This window comes from Acromyrmex echinatior, chromosome 3 (genome assembly GCF_024713525.1).
Source record: "Acromyrmex echinatior isolate Ae372 chromosome 3, ASM2471352v2, whole genome shotgun sequence".
NCBI lineage: Eukaryota > Metazoa > Arthropoda > Insecta > Hymenoptera > Formicidae > Acromyrmex > Acromyrmex echinatior.
Window position 1 is genome coordinate 20,242,334 of NC_141854.1, and position 18,973 is coordinate 20,261,306.

Sequence of the window (18,973 nt, forward strand, 5' to 3'; positions counted from 1 at the left end):
GATTCGCGTATCCGCGCGCAATCGTTAATAAAAGAGAATGGAATTACTTGACGCTACTTGTTGCCATGAACTAAAGCCAAAAGCACCTGTTCTATCACGCAAGAGAGAACAAAGCCTGTCGTCCGCTCGTAACATTGTCGTAATCACTGAGAAACGGTACCGACCATATCACTCCCCAAGAAACGAACTAACCTGCGCAGTCAAATGGAATAACGAGAACATGTAACAGAATATGTTCGCTAGTAACGAAATAAAAGGTTTTGAAATTAAGTGGTGGCATGATCAATTAAACCAAAGACTAATTAGTCAAATTCAAATATATAAGATTGTTTTATGGAAGAATGTTTCTATTTAGTTTGCTTATTATCTGTGAATATATATATTTTTTTTATTTAATTACCTTTCTCTAATACTAATTACTAATATTGTTGTTATTATTATTTATATCTCTTTTTATTTTGTAGAAATACGTATTAAGAAAAAAAAAATTACAAAGTTATTCACATGTTTGATAAAAAATTATTAAATATATTATGTAAAAAATTAAGGAATTACCTATTCTGCCCTCCAAAAATAGAGCATACTTCAATATTTAAGAAGATATAATTTTGTCAAAAATTATCATAATCATGATCCGACACATTTTAAAGTTTGAAGTTTTTACTTTTTAGATCGGCAGTTTAACAATTTGATTGATTTTTTATGGAGCTATATAAAAACAAAAGAAAATCTATCAAATCTCAAAATTTCTTATGAATTTTGTAAAGTTTTATGACATAAATTAAAAATTGCATACGAAAGCAGTTCATAGCTTTCGAAAGAGTAAATCTTTATCTTTAATTTAAGTTCTTGTTGTATTGTACGATTCTTTTCACTGACCCGAATAAAAATTATTATATATAATTATACTCTATATAACAAATTTTTACTCAGAGAATTATTCAACATTAAAATAAAAAGCATCTTTTTTATTTTGACTGCTCAGAAAATACTAGCAGTGTATATCGGAACGGCCTTACTAAAATCGATCTTTTGGAAACATCAATCATGTCACATGATGTCATTTCATCTATTTGTGAAAAATGTACCGAATACGGATTTCTCGCACGAAAAATAGACAATCTTCTAGATATATTATAGATTTGTAGTAGAGTCGATAACGTCTCTGGAAAATATAATTCTATACTTTTTTCTCTCCGGTACGAGATTTATTTAATGTTATTTAACAATATTTATAATATTATAAATTATATATTTATACATAAATCTTATTTCGATTTTTAAAGGCACTATTGCATTTTTAATACATATATATACACACACATATATATATGTGTATATATATATATAAGACATAACGTTACAAAAATTTTAGTATTATTTTTTCTATGAATGTTATTTTTTCTATGAAAAAGTAATTATTAAATTGAAAATTTTGAAACATCATAACTAATATTTTTTATCAATTTTTTATTTTCAATTGATGTAAACTGTAACTAATAAGCAATGTGATTGCATTTGGTATATGTATCCAAATAATAACGAATATTATAAATGTACACAGAAATAAAGTATAATAAAGTATAACAAATTTGTTCATAATACAATTATATTATAGCATTTTTATTTTGAGTTTGTAATTTTATTAAACAAATATGGAAGAAAGTTTATTTATTCTATCATTATTTTATGCACAAACATTAATTATTTCGGAAATATAATTTCTTGGAGAATTTTGCTGCATAATTTTCAGCACTTAAATCTATAAGGAATACCTTGTCTGATTGAAAATAAATTTTTGCCGTAAACTAGTGTAATCGTTGACTCAATGATTGATTTAATTGCGCATCAGATAAATCTATAACGTTGATTACAGATCCAGAGAATAATGTTATTCATATATTTAATTTATATCTTTAATAATACACTTAATTAATAATTTAAATATACAAAAAAAAAATTTCGTTAGTATTAAATTAAAAATAGTACAAACATTAAATATATACATATATGCATAAAAAAGTTATCATTGCAATATATTTTAATATAATATTAACTTTGATAAAAAATTAATCATTAAATTATTGAAAATGAAAATTTTGTTATAACAATATGATAATTATTAATTGTATCAACATCAATTTTCAGTTTACAAATAGATTTTTTAGAATTTATAGATTACAATTCCAATTTTATGGATTTTAATTTTGTACATTTAAAATTATACATTTATTCGATCTTTTTTTAGATGTTTAGACTGCTCCTTTTATACTTATTTCATTTTTAAATCTTTTACAAATGTAACTCTTCTTTTACTTCTTCAAATTTTTTTACTCTCTTTTTGTTTTCTTTTTTGCCAATAAATACTCTATATTTTTGTAGAAATACGTGGGAAAATCTTCAAACATTGAGCTTGTATTTTATAACTGTAAAGAGTTATGCTTTCAAACGACTGTACTTGCAAACCACAATTGTTCAGTTCGATTGCGCGTTCGCAATCGTCGTGGTAAACTTATTACGGCAATCGAAATCTTTGGGATGGAAGACTTTGAATCCTTTTGCATTGAGAGAATTCCAGAGCAGTATACATACTCACTTTATCGCTCTATTTGGGAACAGAAAGTATCGTTCGCATCGAGAGAATGTCACAGTCACGTGCACAAAGTATAAGCGTATTATCCGACAAGTCCTCACGCCAAGACTCAGGACGCTTCCACTCACATTTACAGCTTGCGTAAATCTCGCCTTTACGATCGCCATAAACTTGCCTCGATCCTACGAATACCTAGGTAACCTGAGCCGTCTTTAAGACCGGGATCTTGTTCGACACAACGTTGAAGTTCGAGAGGTCAGTCGGTTCAGAATTGTCCGAAGAACATATAATTCCATGGGACATTTCAAGATTTAGTAGCGATAGTGCAAATAGTCATCACCAAATAAATTCCATGATTTACACGAATGGAGGCGGGAATGAAAGCGAGCAAAGCGTAAGGAATAAATGATTCCATAGCTGAAAAAGAATATCAAATTGTCGAGAATTTGTTATTTTTTCACTATTTTTGTCACTGAAAAAGCGCAAAAAAATGAATACAAAATGTAATTGTTTGCAGTAGCAATTTGGATTAAATATGCCTGAATAATAATTTGCTTGTTCTCTTCTGAAATATAATCTTATTTATAATATGAAGAAAAGACAAAAATAAAGAATTTATTTTAAAATTTTAATTCCAAATGACATTCTTTTGTAAAGAATGAAAAAGTTCTGCAAACGTCCATCATGCGTGATCTTATTTTTAATGCAATTGATTACCTCTCGAGCACAAGTATTCAAGAAATGAGTGAAATGTTGTTCAATCTTATAAAATATATACATTAGGAATTATTATTTTGAAGTTCAGATCGTAGGGAACGTATAAGAACACATTTATTATACATTAATAAAGATCAACCATTGATTTTCCCTTTGCTTGTAAATAAAATCTATAATTTGAAAAATTGCAAGAATTACAAGAATAGCATCTTTTCTAATTCTAGATGAATAAATAAATAAAGAATTATTATATTTTTTATAGTAAATACTTTACAAATTATCGAATATTATAAATATAATGTAATTTCAAAATATATTTTGTAATGTGTTTGCAACTTTCTAAAAAACTCAAAAAATATAGATGTTAAAATATTAAATTTATCATTATATTGTCATATAATTAACTTGAATAATCAACTTGAATAAAAAGTATAATATCCAGTGTAAATATATATGTTTAAATATAATATAGCATATAGAATAAATAGTAAAATACGTATAAATTAATTTGACAACGTCTAATATTATTACATCAACAGATATTACATTACAGAATGTAAAATACTGTTCCATTAAATTAAATAATGATAGTTTAATTAATTCTATTAGTAATTCAATATATTGATATTCTGAGACTTCAAACAAATTAGCAAACACCTTTTAAAATAATGCGAAAGTAGAAGAACATGCATAATCGCGGGTAATATCCATAACTTTTGCAATTAAGAGATTAAATACCGTTATCTTCGCAAAAGTTATCTTGTTGGAATGACTATCCATAAGTAGAAAAATATTGTAAAAAGTTCACAAGTTTGTTAATAATATTTTTCATCATATTTCGACATTCTAATGATGGTATGCAGTTAAATGGTGTACATAACATGCGCGCAATATTACGATAGGTTTCGTAAAAACTTAAAATAACGTAGCTCTAAAACTTCTGCCAATACAGTATTTTCCGATAATACCGGACATTAAATACATAATTTAATGATCAGAGAGTTGCTTCAGTTCGCTCCTTCATAGTGTCTCTGCAGCAGTTAAATAAAAATAAGTAAATTATTAATTATAGCGCTAAATTGACATTTATTAATTTTTATATTATCATGTAATTATGTACAATATAATAAATTCATGTAACTTGCGGCAAATATTGATACATCTTAAAAAATTATATTTTTACTTATTTTTCAGCATCAAAATCATGTCGCAAATGATTGTATTATGACACTATAGTAGCTGCAAGTGGAAATTATCGATAATATAATTCTTGTAAGAGCGATAGTTACATAAGAGCAGGCGTGAACGCGTGTCTGTGGAAAATAGATAGAACCGAAGGCGGAAGAAGGGTGGAAGGCATGATGAAGTGTAATTACGTACGGTGCAGTGAGTCCAATCAGACGGCCAAACAAACAGAAGAAAATTTCGCCGAAAAGACTATGAAAGAGTGCGAGAACGGATTTCTGATACGAACTTCAACGAGACGAAAAGAGCAGTTTTTAAATTATTTATCAACGATAATTTTCTCTCATACGTTGTAAACCGATACATTCGAATGTTTTTATTTATAATGTCACATTTAACATACGTTTAATATACTTTAGTATTTATAATTATTTAGATAACACAGAGACAATTCATTCGGTAATTACTGTTTACTATATAACTTGAATACAAAAACAGATCGTATTTTCCAATAAAAAAGATATTATGATGGAAAATACATTTTCACTAAGATACACACAAACCTAGGTTTATGTACATTTTTCTTGTGAAAGCTGAGTTTTCTATTTCTTACAAAATTGAATATTTTTTAAAAATCTAACGTAAATGCTTCTTCTCAAGCGGGTGTCAACTCTTCTGACAGATTCAATTCGACTCATTCTATTCACGGTATGACGCATACATAACTCACTGAAGACTGCAGTCTGTGGTTCGCTTAGAAAACACTTCAATAAGTAAAAAAGATAGGAAAAGCGAGAGTTACTGTTAAAATGACGAGGGATTCAACGCATACAGAGAATGTAGGAAGACGAATCACCGGTATTCGAACGCGTTGCTACGTTATTTAATTAAAACTGCACCAGTCTCTGGTACAATTTGCTAAAAGAGAAAACAGAGACATCGTCGGAACGACAGGGACAAGAGAAAGACCGTGAGAGAACGCGAGGTAGCGTAAGAAGGGTTGAACGAGGTGAAAATGAGTAAGTAAAAAATTTACAGACGAACGTGGAGAGACCGTAGGAAGGGTAGCTGATGATGGAGGGATGAACCGACTCGGAGAGAACGATCTGCACGTAGCTGGAAGAACGGAGTTGAACGAAATAGCACAATCCGAAAGTTATAAAGAACTTCTTTCTGCTACTTAAAGAAAAGACGCCGGGGAAGGTCCTGCGAAGGAAATAGCATGGGAGAACGGCAGAAGAGAGTGGGACAGACAGCTGAAATGGAGGAACGGCGACTCTTGTGTCAAAAAGAGAGCAAATCACTCGTCGGACTGCCCGCTGGATTTGGTCATTCGGCCCGGCCAAGAACGTGTAAAGATTCTTGACCGTTGAAAAAAAGAAAGAGCAAGAGAGGATGTAGAACGAAGGGGAAGAGGAAACGAGACTGATGCAAGTGCTCGCACAAAAGAAAAACTGTTGGGAAAGACGATGAGAAGGGAGAGAGATGATCGCTTAGTCGCGGGTCACGGAAATATTCCGGAATCAATTTCTATATCACAGGATTCGCGATTGGACGACGCACAGTGACGACGACTTCAATGGAAAACAAAACGAAGTTTTTTAATTTGAAAAAACTTCTACGTTTACGCGCTCTTGCACTTTCACGGGCGAACAAAATGATAATGTATATATATACGTTTATTTATATCAAGAGGGTGCATAAATAGACATATTGTACCTATGCTAAAAGTAATTTTGATCAATTAACTCCGGCAAATTTCGATTTACTTAATCGGGTTAATTTTTTTATCAAGAAATATCTGTAATATTTTGTTAACATGGATGAAATTTAGTGCATTTACAATAGGTGTCTCGCATTAGAGGTGGTATTTAAATACAAATTTCTTTTTTTTTAAATTAAATTTAATTAAATTTAAATGATTTATTTATTATATTTCGAGCTTTCTGTATTTGCATCGCTATCTTTGTTTCCACAAGATGTATAAATATGCTTATTATGAATAGATTGAGAACTTATTTAGGGATTATACGAATTTTGCTGTTTATTTAGCATTTTATACCAAATCGATAGTTAGTTTCTATTCAAAATGAGAACGTGCTAATTAAGTAGCAGTGATACAATACAATCGGATATAATAAATAATAGCTGATTCAGTGGAAAAAGCCTTAAGTAAGTACAGTTGGAAATTTTTAATATAGTAATAAATAAGAAAAAATATAAAATATAATTTTTTTAATATTTAATATATTTTTTATTCTAAAATAAAATAGAATTCTAATATTTTCTATATTGAGAAAATCTAGTTTTATTTAAAAAATGTCAATGTTTTATTTGAAAAAGATTTATGCTCTCTATTTTATGTTTAAGCATAATATAACGAAAAAAACATTTTGTCATCTATAAATAACATGATATCATTTATAAATAAATGTCGCTCTTTTTAATAAAATTAAGCGCTAATGAAATAGAAAAATGTAAAAATTTGTAATTCTACAAACAGGTGAAATGGAACAGTGCCAACATTTTCGCCGCGCTCCAATTAAGTCGAACGATTGTTCCTATTTATTTTCCATCAATTATCGAATACATGCCAATTATACAAACAAACGTATAATCTTGTTTGCTCGCAGTTAGTAACAAAAGTGAACGAGTTATTTGTCGTATGCATTTTGCACAGTCACAAAATACTCTGATTGTGATAAACATAACGATAAAGATATATTTTTATATTTTTTTACAAGATACACAAATATATTTTTTAAATTGTAAAATTTAATTAACAATAAGCGCAAATGTAATTGATAAAATAAATAAGATATAAAGAAATTTAAGATTAAAGAAAACGCAAAATTATAAAAATAATAAAGTTTTTTTTATTTGACCATTGATTTTCCGTGATGTACTGACTGTGACTCTGTATAAAAAATGAAATAGAGAATAAACGTGCGTATATGTACGTTGTGATTATTCCTAAAAATATTAATAAAGATTCGTTGCTGGTGCAATAAACCTGTAAAATTATCTTTAGATGATCTAAAATCAACGTCATACATATTACAAATATAATCTGATAATCAAATGTAATTTTAAAACAAAAAATGTATAAAATTCAATCCTGAAATCTAACAAGAATCAGAAATCTAATATGAGCTTTGGACTCAAAGAGAAGAAGCTGAGAAGAGAGAGGATGAGATTGCTTGTTTTGATTACCGTATGAAATCTAACTCATCTTCAACGAAGAAGAAATACTAGCGCATCTCAGAATGAAAATTTAGCGAGCAAACAACCGACCCAGACCTGCACCCAGTTTTAGGAATTGATTTTAATTGCGCAAACATCATGAGGATTTTGCGTCCGTAGCACGGCGACGCCGACGAGGCAGGAGCGAATGGAGAGAAGGTAGATGGTGTTTGCATCCTCCGCAGTGTGAGTGCTACGCATGAGAACTATTGGAACTTTCGTGGACCAAGACATAAACGCAACTCGATTTGCATATTTAACTTGACGAGCGTACGGAAGTGCCAATTTCGAATCCAACTCGCCGTCAGCTCGCTAACAGCCCGGCCGCATTTGATTTGCTTGCATTTGCCGTACCGGCCACGGATTAATTAGCTCGCCTTGCATAAGTGCGTGCCGTAAGGGGCATGCATCGCGAGCAGCAGCCATGTTTACGCATGGCCCGCGGAGTGTTCCCCTTCAATCATCCTTGCTCGCATATTGATCTTCTCATCGTCGGTGATCTCGAGATTAATCGTTTGGCTAGCGGCTGTAGAATTGCTTGCGGTACGGACTGAACGTTTCGCGGCACGATGAGTCTTGTAGTTTGCTTCATTGCGAAATTAGGTTCTGTCATGCCGTAGGCTAAAAGCAATGAGTTTAATAGCAGGAGGTCGAGAAATATATACAAAAATATTAATTCTTCTTGTAATATTACATACATTGACATTTTTATTGTAAGACCTCACGCATAGAACATCGGATAAGACAATAAAAGATGTGAATTTCTTTTAAATATTAATTTATTTGAAAAGATATTGATAAAAACTAAAAATGTTGATAATAAAAATATGTTTGAATAATGAATATTTAATATCTTTTAATTTATAATATGTATTTAATTTTTCTATTTAGAATTTTTATGTGTTTAATTTATCTATGTGACTCATTGTAAGAACAATGGCACTAAATTATAAAAATAACATATGATTTTTTTAGCTCCAAGAGACAATTATTATATCAATTCAAATGAAAAAGATGAAAAATGAATATCAAGAAAATAGAAATATCTATTGCCATTAATAATAAATTTGATATAAGTAACAAACAAACGAAAAGAGAAAAAAGTTTGTATTCTTAAAATCTTACTAATTATCTTTTTGATAAAATATTTATAAACAATAAGCTTACAAATATTTTTTCGAATGAATAACTTGTAAAAATTCTAGGAATTCATGTTCTAGAATATTCTCTAGAAATTAGACGTTTAGAAATCAATAACGCTACCGAGTTCTAATCTCTATCGTACTCATTTCTATGTTGAATATTCAACCAAAATCCGTCCTTTGGCATAATTATCAGATTTTTCTCGCTAAATTTAATTGACGAAGTTTTGGCGCATTGTTTCAGTTCACATCGTGCTAGTAAATGAAATAGTACGACTTTGATCATCAACAAACTGAATCTTCTGCCAATGCACATTCTCGGCCCTAATCCAAATGGAAAATAAAATGAAGGCCGATAATTATTGTCCTGATCATTATTTAAAAATCTTTCTGGACGAAATTCTTCAGGATTATCGTAATATTTTTCATCATGATGAATCGCATACAACGGAACCCAAATAATCATGCCCTTGTTTATAGTGAAAGACTTCTCGCCCGGCAATGCAGGTGGCAATTTATAAGCTTTTTCACAGATTCTTTCCATAATAGAAGATGAAAAAAGTCTGAGAGCTTCCTTTATTACTGCATCTAAATATTTGAGTTTATTAATAGTCTCATAAGTTACATTCGATTCGTTCCAGAGCTCATCTATCTCTTGTTGCAATTTGATCTGAATACTTGGATTAGTTGCGATTTTGTATGTTATAAAAGACATCACGCTTGAACTAGTTTCAAAGCTAGCAAAATAGAAACCGTAGGCTTGCGCGACAATATCGTCCACATCCAATTGTATTTGACCATCTTTACTTCGGTTATCCAACATTAATTGTATCATATCTGGACGTGTAATATGCTCGATATCGCGAATGGCAATCTCGTTCTTTATCGTGCTCTCAAAATACTTCATTTCGTGATTATTTAAAAGTTTTATATTGAATATTCGTCCAAACTTCGGAAAAGTTCTAATAAAAATATACTTTATGCTGCGTATTGCTGACATATAAGTTATATCTTTGCCACAAATATAAAACTTATTTGTCGGATCTCTTACAGAATCAATCTTCATTCCGTAAATACATAAGGCAATGATATCGTTCGTATATCTATCGAAGATATCTTTCATATTAATGTCGCTTTTATCCGCTGGTAGTGTTGACATCAATTCAGCAAAATCCGCAGCATGTTTCGACATAAAAGTAAACATAGTCTTCATCTTACTGGACGTAAAGGATGGAGATAGTAGATTTTTTACGTGCCGCCACTTTGTATTTTGTAGGCCAAACAGATTCTGTGAAAGCACATAGTCATTAGCATCAACGGAAACGGGATTATTGATAAACGTATCGAAATTCTTGACGATAACATCCTTGATCACTTCCGGATCACGGAGCATAAGAACTGGCTTCGTTGTAGCGTAAAATCCAATGTATTTTGCGTCTCGATTGAAATTGTATATTTTTCTGGTGAAATCGACAAATGATATTCGGCGAAATATAACTGGTGCCATGACACCTAATATAGGAATAGATGGTATGTGAATAATGCCATGTCTTTTAAAAAAATTAAGCTTACCGAACAGATAATATGTAACGAGAACGCTAATCACGATTGATAACACTAAGATCGACCAGTGTTCCATGATAAATATTACTCGAAAACTTTATGTTTTATGAGAATTAGAATGATAGTTATTAAAGTTCATCAAAACTATTCGCGAGAGTGATTGATGAAATATATAGCAGGCTAGCAATGTTGTTATCAACAACTAGAAGCGACTATCTACATATTTCCAGTACCTGTTTTATACTTTTATATTTTGGTTTTTATACTTTTATAGTTTAAGAGAGCTGATTTATATGAGTATGCTCTATTCCAACAATGCGTCTTGACAAGGACGGTTTTTGTTTTGTGTGCGAACAATGAAATCCAAGATGGATTTGGCCTTTCTCAGGGTTCGACAGTGATGGGTGTTAATCACTAACGTTGATGCCGATAGCGTCGATCGTCCGATCTCCTAGGATTCGCTCCTATGATGCGTGGATTCTTCAGGACGGTGATGAACCCTTGGTCATCCGGAGACTGTGGTCGTGAGTATTGTAATTCCCGGTGTCGGTGAATTGGTAATGCCGTGGCGTGCCGGTAACTGGGTTCCTCGTCGGCGATAACTAGTCAGTTGAGTACCTCTGAATGCTTGAAGACGACTGGCTGCTCGTATTCCTCTGTTGAGGTTGATCAAGCAGATGACAAATTAGCTATGTAATGATTAGTCTAATGATTATTAAAAATATGAACTTATACAATATAATAACTTACATAAATAATTTAACTTTTTATAAATAATATAAAAACTTATATAAAGTAAAACCGACATCATATACATTGCGTCAATGAGTAGAATCATATAGCTCATCAGATTGTCAGATTTGCTGTATAATTTTCCTATACATTCAAAAGAAACACGAAAACGAAAAATTAGTGAATTAGAGAACTTATTATGTAAGCGTTTTTTCGCGACTCGACGTAAAGATGTAGTCTTGTAGTATCGACAGTCAGAGATAAAAAATGAGAGTCAAAATAATAAAGTCAAGTAGTTATTGAAATAAAAATAAAATTAAGAACAAAAGTGAATAAAATCAATATCTCAATTCCATAAACAAATTCATGTATAGTGGATATATCCAAAGAATACGTATCATTCTGTAAATTCAAACTTTCTGTTGATTATATGGATCACTTTCGAAATCAATCTTTTATTAAGTACCGTTTTCCTTGTCTAATATCTTGATATTTTCCCAAAATCATATTGATGACTGATTCTGTGTTCTGTTATTGCGGAATGCTATGTAGTGTTCCAACCCGGGTTCACAAGTCGATGAAATATTTGATAAATATCAATATTAATATTAGGTTGAGATCATACGTAAATCAATTATCAATACGATCTTTCAAAATTTTATCATGATATTCGAAAAATATTATGTAAATGTCAACGATCTAATCGTTATTCAACTCAGATCGTACTAAAATCGAATCAACATCTTTATATATCGACTCATTGAATATGATATCTACTAGATTTTAACTTAACTTAACTTAAATCACCGATAATTGGTACTTAATTGGATACATATATGATATCTTCTATGTATCAAATAAATAATATATAGTGATATCGATATCGATCTGTAGTGATATCGATGATATGTCGATAAGACGACGAAAGTATCATGCAGAGATCAGCATTGATTCGACGTTGATCGACCCGTTAATGAACATGGATTGAATTGTTATTGTTCCGCGTCTATGCGTTAACAAAGAAATATCTACTTATATTAGGGACGGTACGAATATTGATACGTTAAAAATCGTTTGGAAATTGCCTTTTAGATGAAAAAAGAAAAATTTTTTAACAAAAATATTGGTTTGAAATATCCTCAAAGATAATTTCTATTCAAAATTTAGCAGAATATCGGTTAAAAATCATCTTTAAAATCGATATTTCAAATCAATATATATCTTTTTATAAAAAGTCATTTGTTTTTCACCTAAGCTGTATTCGGAAACATCACTCGAGTGCCTCAGTGTATCGTCTTATCCTCGTATAATATGGGTGAACAACAAGGATAAGACAATACGGGTGATGTTTCCGAACATATTCCTAAAGGGCAATTTTCAAATAATTTTTAATGTCTCGATACGCGTATCGCTTTATAGATTTCTACTAGATATCTACTGAATACCTGCAAAGAAATATCTATTAGATATTATGTATATTATGTATATCAACTAGAAATTAATATAATATATATGGAATATCTTATTAATTTATGATTGATTTAAAATCAATTGATAAAATATCGATTGTCTTTCAAAGGTCATTAGAAAACATCTAATCGATATCAAATCAAATGGAAAAAAATCATCAAATTGATATCCATTTGATTATCGACTTAAACCCGGGAATTTACGTAATTTTTATGTTCATTTATGCGTCTTCAAACATCTACCTATTTGGCCCACACATGCTTCATATTTATTCAAAAAAATTTAAACAATGGAATGACCAGGGTAACACATCTACGGATAAGACAACGGGCAATAATGAAGATAAAATTAATCACAAGTTTTTTACAATCCCCTTTATATCAGTTTTATCAGAAAGGTCAAAAAAATTTTTTTAAAAAGACTCATTGATACACATGGCATATAAAAAGATTAATAGTCTTAGTGGGTTTATCAGGGGGAATGTCATAAAGACATTCGTCCCAAGCTATCTCATACAGACGTTGTATGAAACTTATAAATTATAAAAGGTAAAAGCGAGTTGTCTTTGGTTTGAAGCTTGCTGAGCATTTTAGTCCAATTCGTGTTTCGCAAAACCTGTAAGTGATCATTGATAAGTTTATTGAGCAAATTACGAAATGCTTATAGAGGTCAAGGCCCGTACGCTGATATTTTCTTCTGAAATTCTTTTCTTAGTCAAATTAAATTACTCAATTCAACGAGATCCTCCGATTCAGTATCAAAAACTTTTTTATTACAAGTACATATGTAGTAGACTATTTATAGCTGCTTTCGTGAGGACTGGATCTTTCATATACAAGAATCAATGTATGTTATAAAGGAGAGGTTTTATATTTATGTTTATAAGCCAATTATTAGGAATTCCGATTATTCCGCATATTATCGAACACGGCAGTATTTCTCAATCGGTCACGGATTCTATCGGACACAGACGCGATCGATAATGTGTGCAATCGACTCTCATTCCATTTATCAGTCATTTGATAAAATTTTTTCCAATCGATTGATTTAAAACCGATGAATTTTTTGTAGTCTCCACTTCCAAAAATATTTAGGAGATGATTGGAAAATAATTCATATACTGTGAAATAGTTATATTTATATGGACGATTTTTAATTAAGAAAACATTATGTTCATGGATCTTTTATTAAGAACTTTATATGAATACGAAGTACTATGGATAATAGATAAATGATTTTTGTTAATATAATGAAGCATATTTATTCTTCTTTGGTTCTTATAGAAATTGTTTCAAGTGATCAGAGCATTGAAATCTCCCTCAATCATCACCCTAGGGTATCTAGAGAAGACCTTGTCAAGTAACTTGAAATCAAAATTTGTCTTGGGAGGAATGTAAACAGTCCCCAAAATAAAATCCAAAATAAAATACTTTAATGACAGTAATCTCGCAACTCGGAATATTTATTACAGGCAACAGATTGAACTTTAGAATATCCCTAATGATTATCATAATTCCGCCTATCCCGAGATGATCACTTCTAATAATGTAACCAGTAAAATTTTTATAATTGAAATTAGACAGGTTTCCGATACCAAGACAATGTCCACTTTACGTTTTTTTTAAATAATAATTAAATTCCGCATATTTATTATTAATACTAGTCACATTCCATAAATATAATCGTAAATTATCAATATTAAGCATTATACTAGTATAATTGTTCCGCTCTATAAACGCTTGAAGGCGCTCTTCTATATATATCACTTCTATATTTAGCCAACCTGTTATTTAAGGTATATACAGCTGCAAGTATTCTTCTCTGGGATATTCATAAGACTTTTCAATTTATGAAATTAAATTTCATTAATTAAATTATGAAAGAATCTCATTTACATTATTCAATAAGTTATTATCATCAGTTGTTAATCTAGAATTACACGGACCGCTCACAATTTCAACATATGTTCGAGAACCATGAATTGATATGGGACTCACCCCCCCCCCCGCAATAATGGAAATTGGATTGCAAAATTCAACTCCGGATTTGGTTAATAAATCTTTCCAGTCTTCCCAGGCTGATCTATATTTTTTCGATTGAACGTAATTCTTTTAGATTCAGGCAAGTTGACGCTGACGACTTTTTTTTTTCAATAAATCTGAGATAAGAAGGACACCGTGAAAGAGTGGCTAGATGTTCTCCCGCACAATTACAACCCTTAGCTGACTCTTCCAAAGATTTCTTATATTCATAAGATGTGAAAGTCCACATTTCACACATCTTGGTCTTTTGAAACCATTACATGATATGACCAAAGGCCTGGCAGCGGTAAACATTGTAAAGTAGTCTTATTGTTGATATACTTTTCCCAATATATCGGTGAATGAAATAGGAATTTTTCTTTTCTTAATTGGGCCAATGTGTATTTTGTTCAAGTTAATTTTAAGCATAGCATGCGATACATACATAAGGGATAAATGCTGTCAACAGTATTTAAATACATGTTATTTATACCAACGTTTCAAGCTCATGCAATACTTTAGTATCCAAATTCGGCAAGTCCTTTTAAAGTAACAATGATTGTTTTATCATCCAGCAGAGAATAAGAATTTATTAGAGGTAGACATTTTCTTAAATTCTAAAAAGTCGCGTATTTTATAAAATTGGATTTTGATTTGATTGCCTAGATACTTAATGTAAAAGTTATCACCTAAGTTGACTTAAAGGAGAGAATCTCATTTATAGAATCAAAAAAAATTGATTTTTCAAAAGTTGTCTTAATCGATAATAGCACTCCATGAGAATGTTTTCTTAAAATATTAGATCGATATTCGAAATATTTTGCAAACAATATTTTTACAGCCTCGAGAATGTCGTGGATCGTGTAGGTATTCGAGCGCGCAGCGAAAGCCAGCAGAACGTTCCCACTTCTTAATAATTTTATATATTCTTAGTATTGAAATGTGAGAGTCTGTGGGTGCTTTCCAATTGCTTAACGCATCTTAACACAAATGTACACAAGAATGCACAAAATGTATCATTGTGCACAATTCTATTGGAACAGAATGTGTACGCTGTGCATGGTTAAGATTCGTTTGGGAAAGAGTTAGATTAAATGTAGCTTTTTCCGCCTGTATTATATAAAAAAAAGTAAAAGTGCCGGTCAACGTCTTCCAACTTCATTTATAGCCACCGCAGTTAGTAGATGTAATTGTCACTAGAAAACACAAGCTTACACAGCATTCGAATACAGATATGTAGCGTTGTGTCGACGATAACGGACGATTGGAACGCAACTTGTGTCGCCATGTGCACGAGTGTCTAAAAATATTGCAATTGGAAAGCACCTATTGTTTATAATTGTGAGTTTGAATGTTAGAGGGCAATCATTAATAAGATTTTTGAAACGTGCTTCGTTTTGTTGTGTACGGTCAGTCGAACTCTAGTTTTCGGTGAGTTAAGACATTTTTGAAATTTTTATTTCGATAAAATAATGTCGTACCCGAAAGCGAAACACAGTAGTGAACGTGCAACACGATTACATAAAATATGTTTTTACGAAAATCGATGTACGGAAAAAGATGATGAAGATCCGCAGCCTAATGTCTCCGCGAGAAAACGAAGTGTGAGTGTAGATGATATACTATATAATCCACTGCATTTATACAGAATTATGGAGTTTGTGAGTGTTTTATGGGGAAGTTAAAGGTTTATTATATGGACCTGGAATAGCAGATTAGCCTATGATTGTTGTAAGTTATCAATAATAAATAATTTTGTGTTTCGAAAACTTTAAACGCGTTTTTCTCGAAACCATATTTTTCGAGTTTGTGTACACAATAGAAAAAAATCTAATCAAAAATCCTTTCTTGGTCTTGTTTTGTAGATAATTGTGCTTCTTCTATATGAACTAAAATAATTTTGAAAAATATTAAATTATACTAATTTTTTTTTAGAAGTGTCGAAATTTTTTGTGAAAATCGTAAATTTTTCTTCAAAGTCGTGTAGATTTTTCAATTTTTGCTTTTCTTCAATTTTTTTTAGTTCAATAGAAGATAATAATATAAAAATAAAGCACAAATTTGGTTTTTTGTTTCAGATAAAAATTACCGCTAGACCGCTAGAGTGTACACAATGGAACAACAACAATGGAACAGACTTATAATCATGTCTCCATTTTTATAACAAAAAATCATTATTATTTAACAAAAAAATTATTTTTTTATTGTTGAAATAAAACGCTCTTAAAATTTGGAAGCGATTGGTTTTATGTTATCTGAGAAAAAAATTCTAAAAAATCATGTATTTTTGAGTCTCCTAAATGAGGTTCCTCCCTTAATTTGATTAGAGAAACTAATAAAATCGCTAATCTTGGAAGCGAGATATATCGGAGGTGGTTTCCGCTCGTGAGAAATTCTTTACGTACCGCGTTGGTGGAAGGCGGGTTTTAATTATCGCTATTTGCGTGCAATTCTTCAGAGTCAAGCGAAGAGGTATCATCATGCAATTCTACTGTGTCTGCTAAACACTGAAATCTATTTTTTGTTAGTATCAAACCTTGACTATTCTCTGGAGTAGGCTTATGTAGCTTCAGAATTTTGTCAGATGTGGATGCGCATCCATTGTCAAGATGTTCTACCAGCCTCTTTTGAGACAGCTTCGTCCCTTTTTGCTTTCTGAATTAGAAAAAAGTTCAATATTGATGAGTTGAAATGCTTCCACTGTAATCTCCAGTGCAGTGACTCAGAGAAATCTTCGGTCAGAAATACCTTCAGACTAACAAGCAGTCGAGGCGTCAATGGCGTTTTTAAGGATGTTAAAGATTCGGTGCAAAGATAAAGAAATTTAGAGAGGACCCGGGCATTACTATTAATTCAAGACACATAACATCGATCTGTAATCTGTATATTGTGCAACAAAACATTCAAATATTTACCACTCACCGGAGCCTGCAAGAGTCCGCGGATCTTGAAACTTATGAGAACTTGCGAATTCTAGAGCCCGTCAAGGTAGGGTGCGCATCAGTTCCACTGATGTTAAAAATGTCTTTGGGTAGCATCAGCACAGCGAGCGATTCAGATATACTAAACCAGCGAAACACAGAGAATATTCCAACGACTGGGTAAAGAGTACTCGAGTCCTGCTATATATGGATTGAGAGCCACAGGAATAAATAACGGGAATAACGCCTCTTGGTAGAGGAGGGAACACTTTCAACACTATATATGACATGTACTCGCAAAACTACTAAAATAAGTGGAGGAACTGGTGGCGATTTAAAACTGTAGCGCGCTTCGTACGTATACTTATAAAATTGGGTCATAATCGAGTCTTATATTCAAAAAAATTATGTAAATAAAAAAATTATGATGGTTTCCTTAAATAAAAACTATACCATTATTACGGTTCTTGCAATAAAAGTAGAATTTTAGTAGTATATTGAAAGTTTTTTATAAAACGATCGAAAAACATTTGCGGATGTGAATTATACAAAAATCGAAAATCAAGAAATAATTGTTTGAATCAGTAAACATATAAGCAAAGAAGTAAACATATAAGCATAGAAATAAACTTTCTAATATTATTAATAAAATAGAAGTTTGTATGCTTATTCATTTTTAGTCCAAGGATTTCAGACTCCAAAAGATGACTTAGTATCATACAAAAGTTCGTATGCTTTTAAATAGAGCAGGCGATAAGGGCAAAGTTTAAAGATTTTTTAAAGTTTAAGTTAAACATACAAAATGCGCTAATTAGAAACTTTCCATTTATATATACATCTTTATTTATATTTACTGCTAATTTGTTGTCGATGAGGAGCTACTCTTTTAAATCTTCAGTTTATAATAATATAATGTAAATTGTAACAAAAATTAAATTAATTTACATGCTATTAAAATATTCGATATTAAGATATTAGTAAAATTATCAAAGAAAAAGACACAAATGAGAAAGACTGTCCTTTTGCAAGAAATTTCTTTAGCACACGTCACGGCAAAAGAACAATTTCTTCAAGTTTAAGCAGAAGCATCACAAGAAGGCCTTTCTGAGCTCTCAAAGGCATATCTTCATCGAAATTTAGTTCCCGTCAGCCTTAATTCGCGCCCGATGCTCTCGGCGCAGAGGCAGAGAAGCTGAAAGAAGGGATGCGGTAGCGAAGCATGCAAAGTAAATTGAGAAAGTGCTACGGAGGGAAGTTGTACGTCTAGGACAAAACGCGACTGTCATAAATTTCTTCGGCAACATTGGCCTAGCCCCATCCGCCACTTCGCTAATGAAACGGAGCAACGGCTAATGAGGCTAACGAGGTAGTTTCTCTGGCAAGGTT

At 31.2% G+C, this 18,973-nt stretch overlaps 1 pseudogene across 1 annotated transcript; it reads right to left on the reverse strand.

The window, feature by feature from the left end:
• Nucleotides 1-6,496: 6,496 nt before the first annotated feature.
• LOC147910325 (cytochrome P450 9e2 pseudogene) lies at nucleotides 6,497-17,290 on the reverse strand (annotated as a pseudogene). The gene is made up of 2 exons (XR_015544435.1): nucleotides 17,203-17,290; nucleotides 6,497-11,099 (listed from the first exon to the last, which is right to left on the reverse strand). The product of XR_015544435.1 is annotated as a cytochrome P450 9e2 pseudogene (transcript).
• Between the last annotated feature and the right edge of the window lie 1,683 nt (nucleotides 17,291-18,973).